We start from the raw sequence: 10,576 nt of genomic DNA on the forward strand, positions 1-10,576 counted from the left end.
GAGCAACCGCCGACTATGGTTTTCACATGAGAACGCGATGCGACCGAATGCCGGCCGCCGATCCAACAGACAGGGTCTCCGGTCTCCGATTCTACGGCCCTCTGCCTCTGCCTCTGCCTCTGTCTCTGCCGCAGTCGCTGCTTCTGCGTTAGTCGCAGCCGTAGCTAGCCGAGGGCTGCTCTCAGTGCAGTTTTCTGCAAGTAAGTCAATGGCTTACGTAAAGTGCGGGGAGGTGCACCCAAAACCACAATCCACTGCGTACCCTCCCGCCCTCTGGTAAATGTTTTTTCAGTAGTATCAAACAAAATATTGTGTATGCTCTCATACATATGTATTTACAAATGAATACAAACAACAAAAATTCATATATTAATCAGCGCGGGCAGAGGAGCCAACAGCAGCGACAGCGACAGCGACACAGAAGCAGCAGCTGCAGCTGCGACTTCGACTGCGATTGCGACTGAGGGCCCGAGTGCCGAGCAGCCGAGAGCTCGAGAGCTGAGGACAGCGGCAAAGTCACGCGGATTTCAATATGACCCAAAGCCCACTGTCTAGCAAAGTTCTAAGCACGTGTTGCGGACACACCGGCCACCCATACACCCTCAAAATTAATTGAGAGACAGAGAGAGGGAGAACAAACAGCCAGTGGGAGAGGAAGTGAGAGCGGACAGTAGAGGGCACGTTGAACGACAAGCGAAGCTTGCATTTGGCATACACTCGCAGAAGCACAAATATAGATACAGATATAGATACATGCAGTGAAACAGATACAAATCACTTTGACAAAAAGCTAGAAAAATTTCCAACGCTATCTCCCTAGCTCGTTCTACCCTTGTCTCCCTCTCCCTCTCACGCTTCAAGTGACAGTGCGGCCTGCGTTCACCTTCATCCATCCACAGAATTTGCAGGCATCCCTGTATCCCTGTGGATCACAAGTGCGTGGTCTTTTGGTGCGGCCACTCTGTGTGGGGCATTGATGCGTGTGCAACACGTGACGTATGCGTAATGTGATGGAACTCTCTGCCGCAAGCTGATTAAATGCCAACACATGAGGTGGCAGTGGCAGTGGGAGTGCGCCTACACTCTTTCTCTCTCCCTTGTGTTTGTGTGGTCATATCTCAAGGGGCAAGGGTGCAAGTGGGTGACACTTCTCAATATGCGTCACACAAATGACTGTACTACATGCTACCCTTCCTCTACCCCCTGTATTGCCACCACCAACTGGAAACCCTTCACTTATTCTCGAATCTGTTAACTCTAATTCTATAAATATCTTTGGATAATTTCATTTCTTTCATTTATATTTCCTTTCTGTAGACTACAAGCCCTTTTGTGTTGCTCTCCATTGTTTGGTCAAAAGAAAACCTTTCCCCCATAACCAGACCCAATCAGTTTTGCATCTGTACTCCCCACACTATTTGGAGATGTCACCTGTTCCTCTAATTTCGACATTGGGCATTGGCCAGTGTATTGTGTATACTGTATACGCCCCATGGCGCTGCACGGAAGTGCGACTGTTTTGAGCGACGAGAGACAGCAACAAGTCAACAACTTTCAGCTTCGGCTCCTCGGCTTCACGGCTTCACGGCTCCTGCCAATGGCACCAGGATTCTTCACGGTAGAAGCCCATTGGCCGGGCTTATGTGCCGAATGGCCGGGACCAATGGCAGGCAACGGCAACAGGCAGACGATGTGGAGAAGCGACGCAGACACGCCAGAGGCAGCGACGCCAACGCCAAAGTGGCAGCGACTGAGGCAGTGACTGAGGCAGCGACAACGTTGTCAGGTTTTCTGTTTGTTTTGTTGCCAGTTGTTGTATTTTGTGTTATCACGTTTCGCTACCACGTGCGCCGGCCTCTGCTTCTCGCTCTCTCTGTGTGCGAATGTGTGGCTGTGTAACTGTGTGCGCTTCTGAGTACCACACTGATGCACACACACACACACGCACACACAGCCACGCAATGAGTGGCGCTTGCCAGTGCATGAATGAGCCCTGCTACTGAGAGCGCGGAGCGGTAGAGCGGTAGAGCGGGAGAACACAAAAACAAACTCGAGACGAGGCGAAGCTCTACTGCTGCTGGGTGCTGCCTGCTGCCTCTTCTATGGGTTTCCCTCAGCTCTTTTCTCACTTCCCCGTTTATAAATAGCAATTTAAAGCACACTCATACTCACACTCTCCGACTCACACGCACACACCCTCTCAGCTCTCAGCTGACATATTGTGTATTTTAGTTGCATTTCAAATACATTTTGCATCGGGGAAATCTAGTAAGAAAAGTGGATATCAAATCCATTCACCCAATCAGATAATTTATAAACTAATTTAAGGAATTGTGCAGCATAGATGGTACCTTCGAACTAGCAAGGGTCTTTTCCCATTAACGAAATATGAGTGCATACTTGAGCTGAAAAACAACCTCAAATACTTTTCCATTCGGCTCTGATTGTAGTATGTCTGTGTATTCCGTTTGAGTTTTGGCGTCTGGAGTGGGGCTCTCTGGTTCTCTCTGGGTCTCCGATTCTCAAGTTCTCTGGCGACAGCTCTGGCAATGGCAATGGCTATGGCTATGGCTATGGCTATGGCTATGGCTATGGCGTCGTTAGCGTCCGTTTGCACGTGTTGAGTGCAGCAGGTCGTAAATTAACGTTTTGCTAAATAATTATTTAGAAATGCTGAAATGTTTTAACGCTTTTTACGACAACCTCCCCGTTGGGGCTTATTAAATCCGAAAAACCAGTTGACCCAGATAGGGGTTCTGTAAACGACACCACGAGAGGTGTTAACGAGAGAGTGGAACTGCTTGCTGTTGGGAAGGGTACGTGTGGGGTGGGGTGGGGTTGGTGTTGAGCAAAGGGTGACTTTATTCTAATTACTTGGTAATTTATGCACTTTAAGATGTGTGTGGACTGATACTCATTATATGTATGTAAGTTAAGGAGATATAAACTGATGAGCCCTGATCTAGAGCGTGAAATATTAGGATTGCTAGGGAGATCCATTATTCCATAAAACTAAATTATTATTATTTATCGATGCGAATGGGCCATCGATAGATAGATAGAATTTTGATAAGTTGGGTTCAGTGTGGTTTCCCATATTCGCAAGAGCCTTAGGCCCATAAATGTTTTTGTCACTCTTCTAACGGCATTTTCCCACTTCTTCCCACATTTCTTTCAACTTTTGCGAATGAGCCATCAAAAGACAAACACGCGCTGTGCTGGCTATTGGCTCAAACATTTTATGGCCTCTCATGGAACTAGTTGTCGTTGTATTTAAGTTTTAGAAATAAAAATTATATAGCAGGGCTTATCAGACGGCTGCCAATACCTCGTCGACAGCGGACAACCGGTTCGATCCCTCGGCTTAGTGCTGACCGCACAAAAGAGAGCATAAAACAATAAAAGTGCTGCGATATCAGTAGATGGTTCCCCCGACAATTCCGACGATGATTCCCCTTTCCATGCGAATCGCGGCAAATCAGGTGAAATATATGTATTCATTTATTTCTAGAGCAAAGTTGAAGTTCAGCCATCGGAAATGAAAATGGATTTATGAGATAATATTACAACGGTGGAAGGGCACCGCAAAGTGCGAAAAATGCTGACAGTCTTGAGGGAATGCAATTCGAGTAGCGCCCAGACGGGCCCATCCATGGAACGAAAGGTCCAAGAAGCGTTCGACACTCTGCTGACGTCGGCGTCGGCGACACACTGCCCAAACATGTGACCCACGAAGCAGGGAGACAGAGACAGACGAACAGCCAGAAAGACAGACAGACAGAAAGAAAGAAAAAACAAAAAACGAATAACGAACAACGAACAACGAGCGAGAGCCAACGTCAGAGATTTCAATTCTAATTGTTGTCGTAGGCAACGGCAGCGCCGAGGGAAAACAAAGATTCTAATTAATTGCTAGCGCGGCGATTGAGTGATATCCAGGTGGCAGTAATTATTGATAGATTGAGAGAGGGAGAGTGCACGTGTCAGATGTGCAGAGGGTAGATCCGCGGGAGGGTGAAGGTGCAGAAGTCGGAGGGGATATAGCCACGCGACAGACAATTTGCCTACAGCAGCGCCAGAGACACGATTCGCAGCTAGAGAGAAATGGAGAGCATGCAAAGCTACGCGGAGCTTTCCGTAAGCTGCCCGCAGCGCTACCACGCACAGACGCCAGAGGGCGCTGGCATTAGAAAGCTTTTGCTCTCGTATGTTTACAGTGGCACAAGATGATGTGTTTTTGGGTCCATAAAGAGCTTTCATTTGCATTTTCAATCACAATCTGCCACAAAAATACAAATGGTACAAATCATTCGCAGCAACAAATCCCAATTAATAAAGATACAGAAGAAAAGCTAGGCCCAATTTTCGACCAATTCTAATTTATTTCTCTGACAATTAATTATAATTTTATACAAATTTCAGCAATCACCTCCAATTAGATCAATTAGTTCTGTGGCATTAGCATGATTATAAGCACATCTGCATATATTCCCATACAGATCCCACAATACCAACAATTTCCCCCTCGCCGTTCGAACAATGCCAGACGAATTGGAGTGAAAACATTTTTTCATTAGGCATTAGGCATGAATTAAATGTGTTTTTTGTGTGTGGTGTGTCTATATTTAATGGGCGGCCCTCTGCTTTTCTGTTTATTTATAACCGAAATTCATTCAGAAAATGTCACTGGTTGACGTTCTGCCAGCGGCAGTCGTCGGATGGCGCCACAAGACTAGAAAAGCCAATCAAATTGTTGATCTGAAAGAAATTTGGGGACTGTTTCTAAGACAAATTGTTCAATATTTCAAGTAACAAAGAATTTCCATGCCTGTATAGTTTCTACACTTGTACATACTCGTATATAGTGTTATTTATATAGAAAATGAGCTTCCCTTTCATGTAGTTTTTTTTGTTCTTTGAAAGAATTTACCCGACACTTTTTCCTCTGACAGTTCTAAATGTGTAAAACATCGTTTAAGGCGCACAGGCACAGCACAAGGCAAAAATCAAAGGCATTTTCCACGCCTCTTGGTTTTTCCCCCTCACATATTTTCCCTACCAAAAATATAATTTTTAGAATTGAAACATTTCTAACAAAATACATAAATATGTATATGTATGTACGTATGTATGTATGTATGTACATATGTACAATGTTTGTTTGCTATTTGCCTGCACTTTATTTCCTATTCTCTTTTTGGATAGTTTTTCATAATTTGTTCGGTTCCGAAAAGTTGCCTCAATGACAGTTTCCTTTCCTCCTCCCACCCTCCCTCCGTTTCGCTCTCAATAAGCACGTAATGGGGAATTAACCCTTTGTTGCCGCTTACTATTCTCTGTGTGTGTTAGTGTGAGTGTTTTTGTTGTGTGCTTCGGTATCCATGATGTAACCGCGTTTTCTAATTGTCGTTCACATGACAAAACTACTTCGAACTAGTGAAATTGTTGCTGCTGATGCATGCACATCTCCCTCACTCCCATGTACACCCCATCCCCCCGGCCGTAGCCTCCTCGTGAGTGGCGTTAATTGAGCTGTTTATTGTGGCTGTATTGCTTTTTCTGTTTTATTTTTTATTTTTTTGTAATTGCCGACGAGTGTTAATTAACTAAGCTGTCGGCTGGCATGGAAAAAAAGCACAAAAACGAAAATCTACGCAAGGGTATGGCTTTTACATTTGTGGTGAAATAACGCAGACTTTCAATGGGTTAAGAAATAGGAAGAATAGTATTTAAGATTTGAGTATACTTTAGACATGAATGATTTATGTACATCAAAGCTCATCTTCTCTTTTTTTATGTTTTCTAGAATCTTCATCGAGCTCCCAAAGTGCTTCGTGTGTGTGCCAAAAATGTACACCCAAATGAAAAACGGTAAGAAATCAATTGATTCAAAGATTAATTTATCTATAAAGAACGGGGCTTATATTATATTTATGTATGGATATATACATATACATATCTCGCGTTTTGTAATCACCATTTTGTATTGTGTTAGATTAATTATAGGCAGTCATAAAGCCACATTAATTATTGTGGAATAATGTGGCATTTCACATAATCCTGAGTCTCAATTGAACGCCACACAATTCACTAACAGATTGTCCCAAAAATCCATTAAATTCTTGACATCTTTCATCTCAGTTTCACTTACCCCCGGGACAGGTTGTCCCCTTCTCTCCGAGCCAAAATCAAAACATATTTTTGTATGTATCAGTATGCAAAACTCACCTGCAATTAGATAAAGAAAAATGTTTAATTGAAATACATTTACCATTTTAAGTTCAATTCAAGCTAAACAAAGAATATGTCTGGCACATGTGATTTTGGCAAAAATCTTTTCCTTGCTTCGTACACGTTTGGGGTAATTAAAATAGTTAAGCAGATCCAAGGGACACAGGGCAGGGACCACACACACATATGTTCCTTTAGGGGAAACGAGAGTTGGGAAAAGCGACAAGAATTCATCAGAGGAAAACATGAGAATTTTCATGTTCGCAAAGTGGGGAAAAGCAAACAAAAGGACAATCAATATAGCACTTAAAGCATTTGCCAAGGCATATTTTAGAATGCCTTTCCGCACCTTCAGTTCAGTGCAATTTTTTTTGTCACTTGTCCAAGTAATTGAAAACCTCATATGCCCCTTCAATTAAGAAAAAACCATTTGAAAATAAAGACAAAATTAAAATAGCATTTAGAAATACTAGAGAAAGAACGAACAACAAAAAAATATGTTTTTATTGATTTAGGTGTGGGAAAATGTGCACCCAACACTTTTATTGACTCATTAAGTGTGCAAATACCTACGAATACGAGTATTCGTTCGTACTTATTTGTTATGTTTGTGTGTGGAATTGGTGCCGAGAGATAAAGAGAGCCCCACAAATTACGCATACGCTGCGTTTCCCCGTTTGGCCGTTTACAACATTTCTCCGCCCGTCCCCTAGAACAGCAGTCTCCTTCTGGATTGCATTTTCATCTTTGATCAAAGGCCAAACTGAATATTCTATTTTTCCATTTTCCATCTCTCGTTTTGGCAGGAATTTGGGAAAAGTCTTAAATATGTTTTTGCCAGCCACACATCCATCTCGAATGGCAGCAGACATCACCGCCTCCATTCTCAGAGTAATGTATGTACATATACATATACATATGTACATATGTATGAACATATGTATACATTTATTGTTCAGTTTTGCTTGGTTTTCACTGAATTCTCGCCGAGTTCGAAGCAGGTGGATGAGCAAACGGATCTCCGCGAGTGGGTGGGCTACAACGAAATGTTTTGTATTCGTATTTGTTTGTTAGACACCCATAAATCGAATGGGGGGAAATCGTTTGATGATTTACCTAACTGGAAATTAATCGTGCAGAAAATTAGCTGAAACGGAACGTTTTAATGGCCCAGGATTCCCCTCATTAAAGTCAGTATTCAATGGTACAAAAACTTAAAGTCGAAACTCAAGGAATTCCTCTTCAAAGTGTTCCCTCTTCGGATAGAGCTCGTCCTCATCCACTTGATCTACTTTCCCTTTACTGCCATTTTCTTCCGCCATAATTTCAACCACTCTTTCACCTGGATTTTTCCTGCTCCTTTTTATTTGCTAACCAAACAATTGCTTTGATTTTCCACCGGCACTTGTTGGCCAACCGCAGGAAACCGCAACTTAATTTAAATGAAAACCAAATTTTAATGAAGCAGCCGCATGGAGCGGCCGCAGAAGCGACCCAGCAGTCGATTGATGAGGCGGGGGAAGGTGGCGGAGAGTGGAAAATTGTAAAGGGTGGCTGAGTGGGAGGTGGATGGCTGCATTTCCATTTCAACGTTTTCCCTTTTCCCTTTTGTTTTATCTTCTTGCCCACTTTTGGTTCTGTGTCCAACATTGTCGCAGTTCTCGGTGCCGCTTTAAGTGTTTTTCTGTCCGTAGTGTTTTTCCTTCCCTCTTTTCAATGAATTGAGTGTGGCATACAGCATACAGTGGCCACCCCGCAGACCCACGGACCCAACAGCCCCGAGAGACGCCTCTCGAATCGACTTTCATCAAATGCAAACCGTTTCGCAGTCTCTTATGCAAATTGTTGTTTCTTTTTTGCGGCTCTTTCAATTTGCGGCTTCGTCGTTTCGTTTCCTTTTTTTAGTGGCACTTGCCGAATGCGTTTGCATCTCTCTTTTTGATAGGCTGCGGCTGCGGCTGTGGCTGTTGCGGCCACCAAGAGGCGCACGAGAGGCACGAGTCCGAGAGTACCAGAAACTCTGACCTGACCAGAAGTTTTCTCTTGGAACGGAGAAAGGCACTTAGGTCATGTCCGACTGTGCTTTGGACTGTCCTATCCGCCCATACCGATCATCCCCCTCTCCCCATCTCAAGTACATAAACGCAGAAGGGATTGGCTTACCAAGGAAATTATATCATTTGATCGAATTATTGCTTGAAATATTGCTGGTTAATATTCTCTGCCACGGCTTCTTATCTGTGTCCACTTTTGCTTCATGTTTCTGCTCTTAAGCTGATTCATATAATTGGAATTTGCATAATTATTACGCCCGTTCGCCTTAAAAGTAAAAATGTATTTCCATTTGTTTGGCTAATTAACGGATTTTGTCGATTGCAATCCCCCCTTCTGCCACTTAAACCCCTTTCCGCACACCCTCTTCGGGGTACACACTCGTTGTGTGTTTTTTTATGTTTCTCTCTACTTGCTCTTCTCTTCTCCTCTCCTCTTTGTTTGCTCAACAAATTAAGTCAATTTTTTGGCAGCTGCCTTAGCTCTTGGCTCAAATTAATGCATGTCTCTCCTCCGGGCGGGGCTGGCTCTTTGCGCCTCTTCTCGTCGTGTTAATTGAATAAAGAGCATGTGTGGCTGTAGCAGCCTTAGACCAGGTTCAGTGGTGGAGGGGAGTGTGTGCACTGTACAGTTAGGAGGGTCAGACAGGCACAGGTGTGGCAGTTGTGTTAGGAAAACAGCAGCAGCGAAATAGTTGAGCACGCTTTGGTGCTCTCAAGTGCTGTTGCTGCTGCTCTCGTCCCGCCAGCTGGGACCCAAGTCATTCACATGTCCACACATGCCCCCCCGTAGATGCCACCCATTGCCACACCTCTGCCCCTCCGCAAGCTGCTCGCTCAGGTATCCATGGCTCAAGCCGCGGCAGTGCCTCGTGTGCATCTAATAAACGCAAATTGACAACAAGAGGGAAGGAACTATGAAAGATGAGAGAATGAGAGAAGAGGGCAAGAATAGAAGAAGAGATGAGAAGACATAAGACAGAAGAGAGAAGAGAGCATGGAGCAGCATTCGTGACACTTTAATCTGAGGAATCGTATGGCAAGTACCCCTCTACCCCCTGTTTGCAACTACACTGGACACACAATGATCTGAGCGACTGGGCGGCTGACTGGGAAAATATTACGAATATTACTGATGGGGAGGTGTCACATTCGACAGACAGCAACTATTATTAGAACATGCAACATCATTATCGATGAGGTAAGAACAGATCAGCGAAATCCGACAGAAAATACTAATAGTATTCGACTGGAAACCGTTTCCACCAATTGATCGTAGTCCTAGCGCCACATCGATCTATAATCCGTTGTAGTTCTGGTCGCTCCTCCCATAAATTAGTCACTGATTACGTCAAGAGCCAAATCAATCACCTAAATATATATAATAAATACTATTATATATAACCCAAATAAAAAGTGCTTTATGGCATCCCCAGACCATTCCATACCATACCGTTGAACAGCCAGACTGAGAAACAAACACCAGACGATGGGCACTCGACGGTCATACGATTTATTTACGATCCCCCTGCGCTCACACCGGTCAATACACACCGATATCCCATTGGATCCCGTGGATAAGGCTGTAACACTACTCGGACAAACCCCACCCAATAAATAAATGCATTCAAAATATGTAACCACTACCCGTAGTACTTTGGGTGGCCGATTGAAGAGCAATACGCTCCACGCGTTCTATATAAATGTGACTGGGGGTCATTCTTGATTAAAATATCGTCGCTAATAATTATGTTTGTCATTTAGCACTTGCACTTTCCAGTTACTAACAAACTGTATCTACATGCCACACCATCAACCTTTGTTCCACGGGTCTATGGGTGTATCTGTGTTTATTGTTATTATTATTTCCACAGCCTAATTTATTGGCCCCATGCCAGCAGAGCAGCAATCTCTGGTATTGTATAATGTCCATATCGCTCGTATCTATAGCTATAGCTGTACATCTGTATGGAATGTGTATCTGTGTCTATAGAGTGTGTATCTCTATGGTGTAATCAACCTGTGTGGCTGTCTGTCTGTCTGCCCCGAGTTCCCGAACGATCCGACTGATGACTGTAATCAAGACAATCAAAATAAACACTCGCGAGTCGCGACCCACAACGGAATCTTTTCTCACTTTTATTGCAGTCGAGAGTGAATGTTTTTTTATTTGGCTAATTTTCCTTTTGGAATTTTCAGAGTATCCGACATATTTATTTTAATTTAATTTTGAACATTTTTCATACAGTTTTGTTCTTGTTTTTTGAGGACTTTCTTTGTGTACGTTTCTGTGG

This window comes from Drosophila subobscura, chromosome J, assembly GCF_008121235.1.
Source record: "Drosophila subobscura isolate 14011-0131.10 chromosome J, UCBerk_Dsub_1.0, whole genome shotgun sequence".
NCBI classification, from domain to species: Eukaryota; Metazoa; Arthropoda; class Insecta; order Diptera; family Drosophilidae; genus Drosophila; species Drosophila subobscura.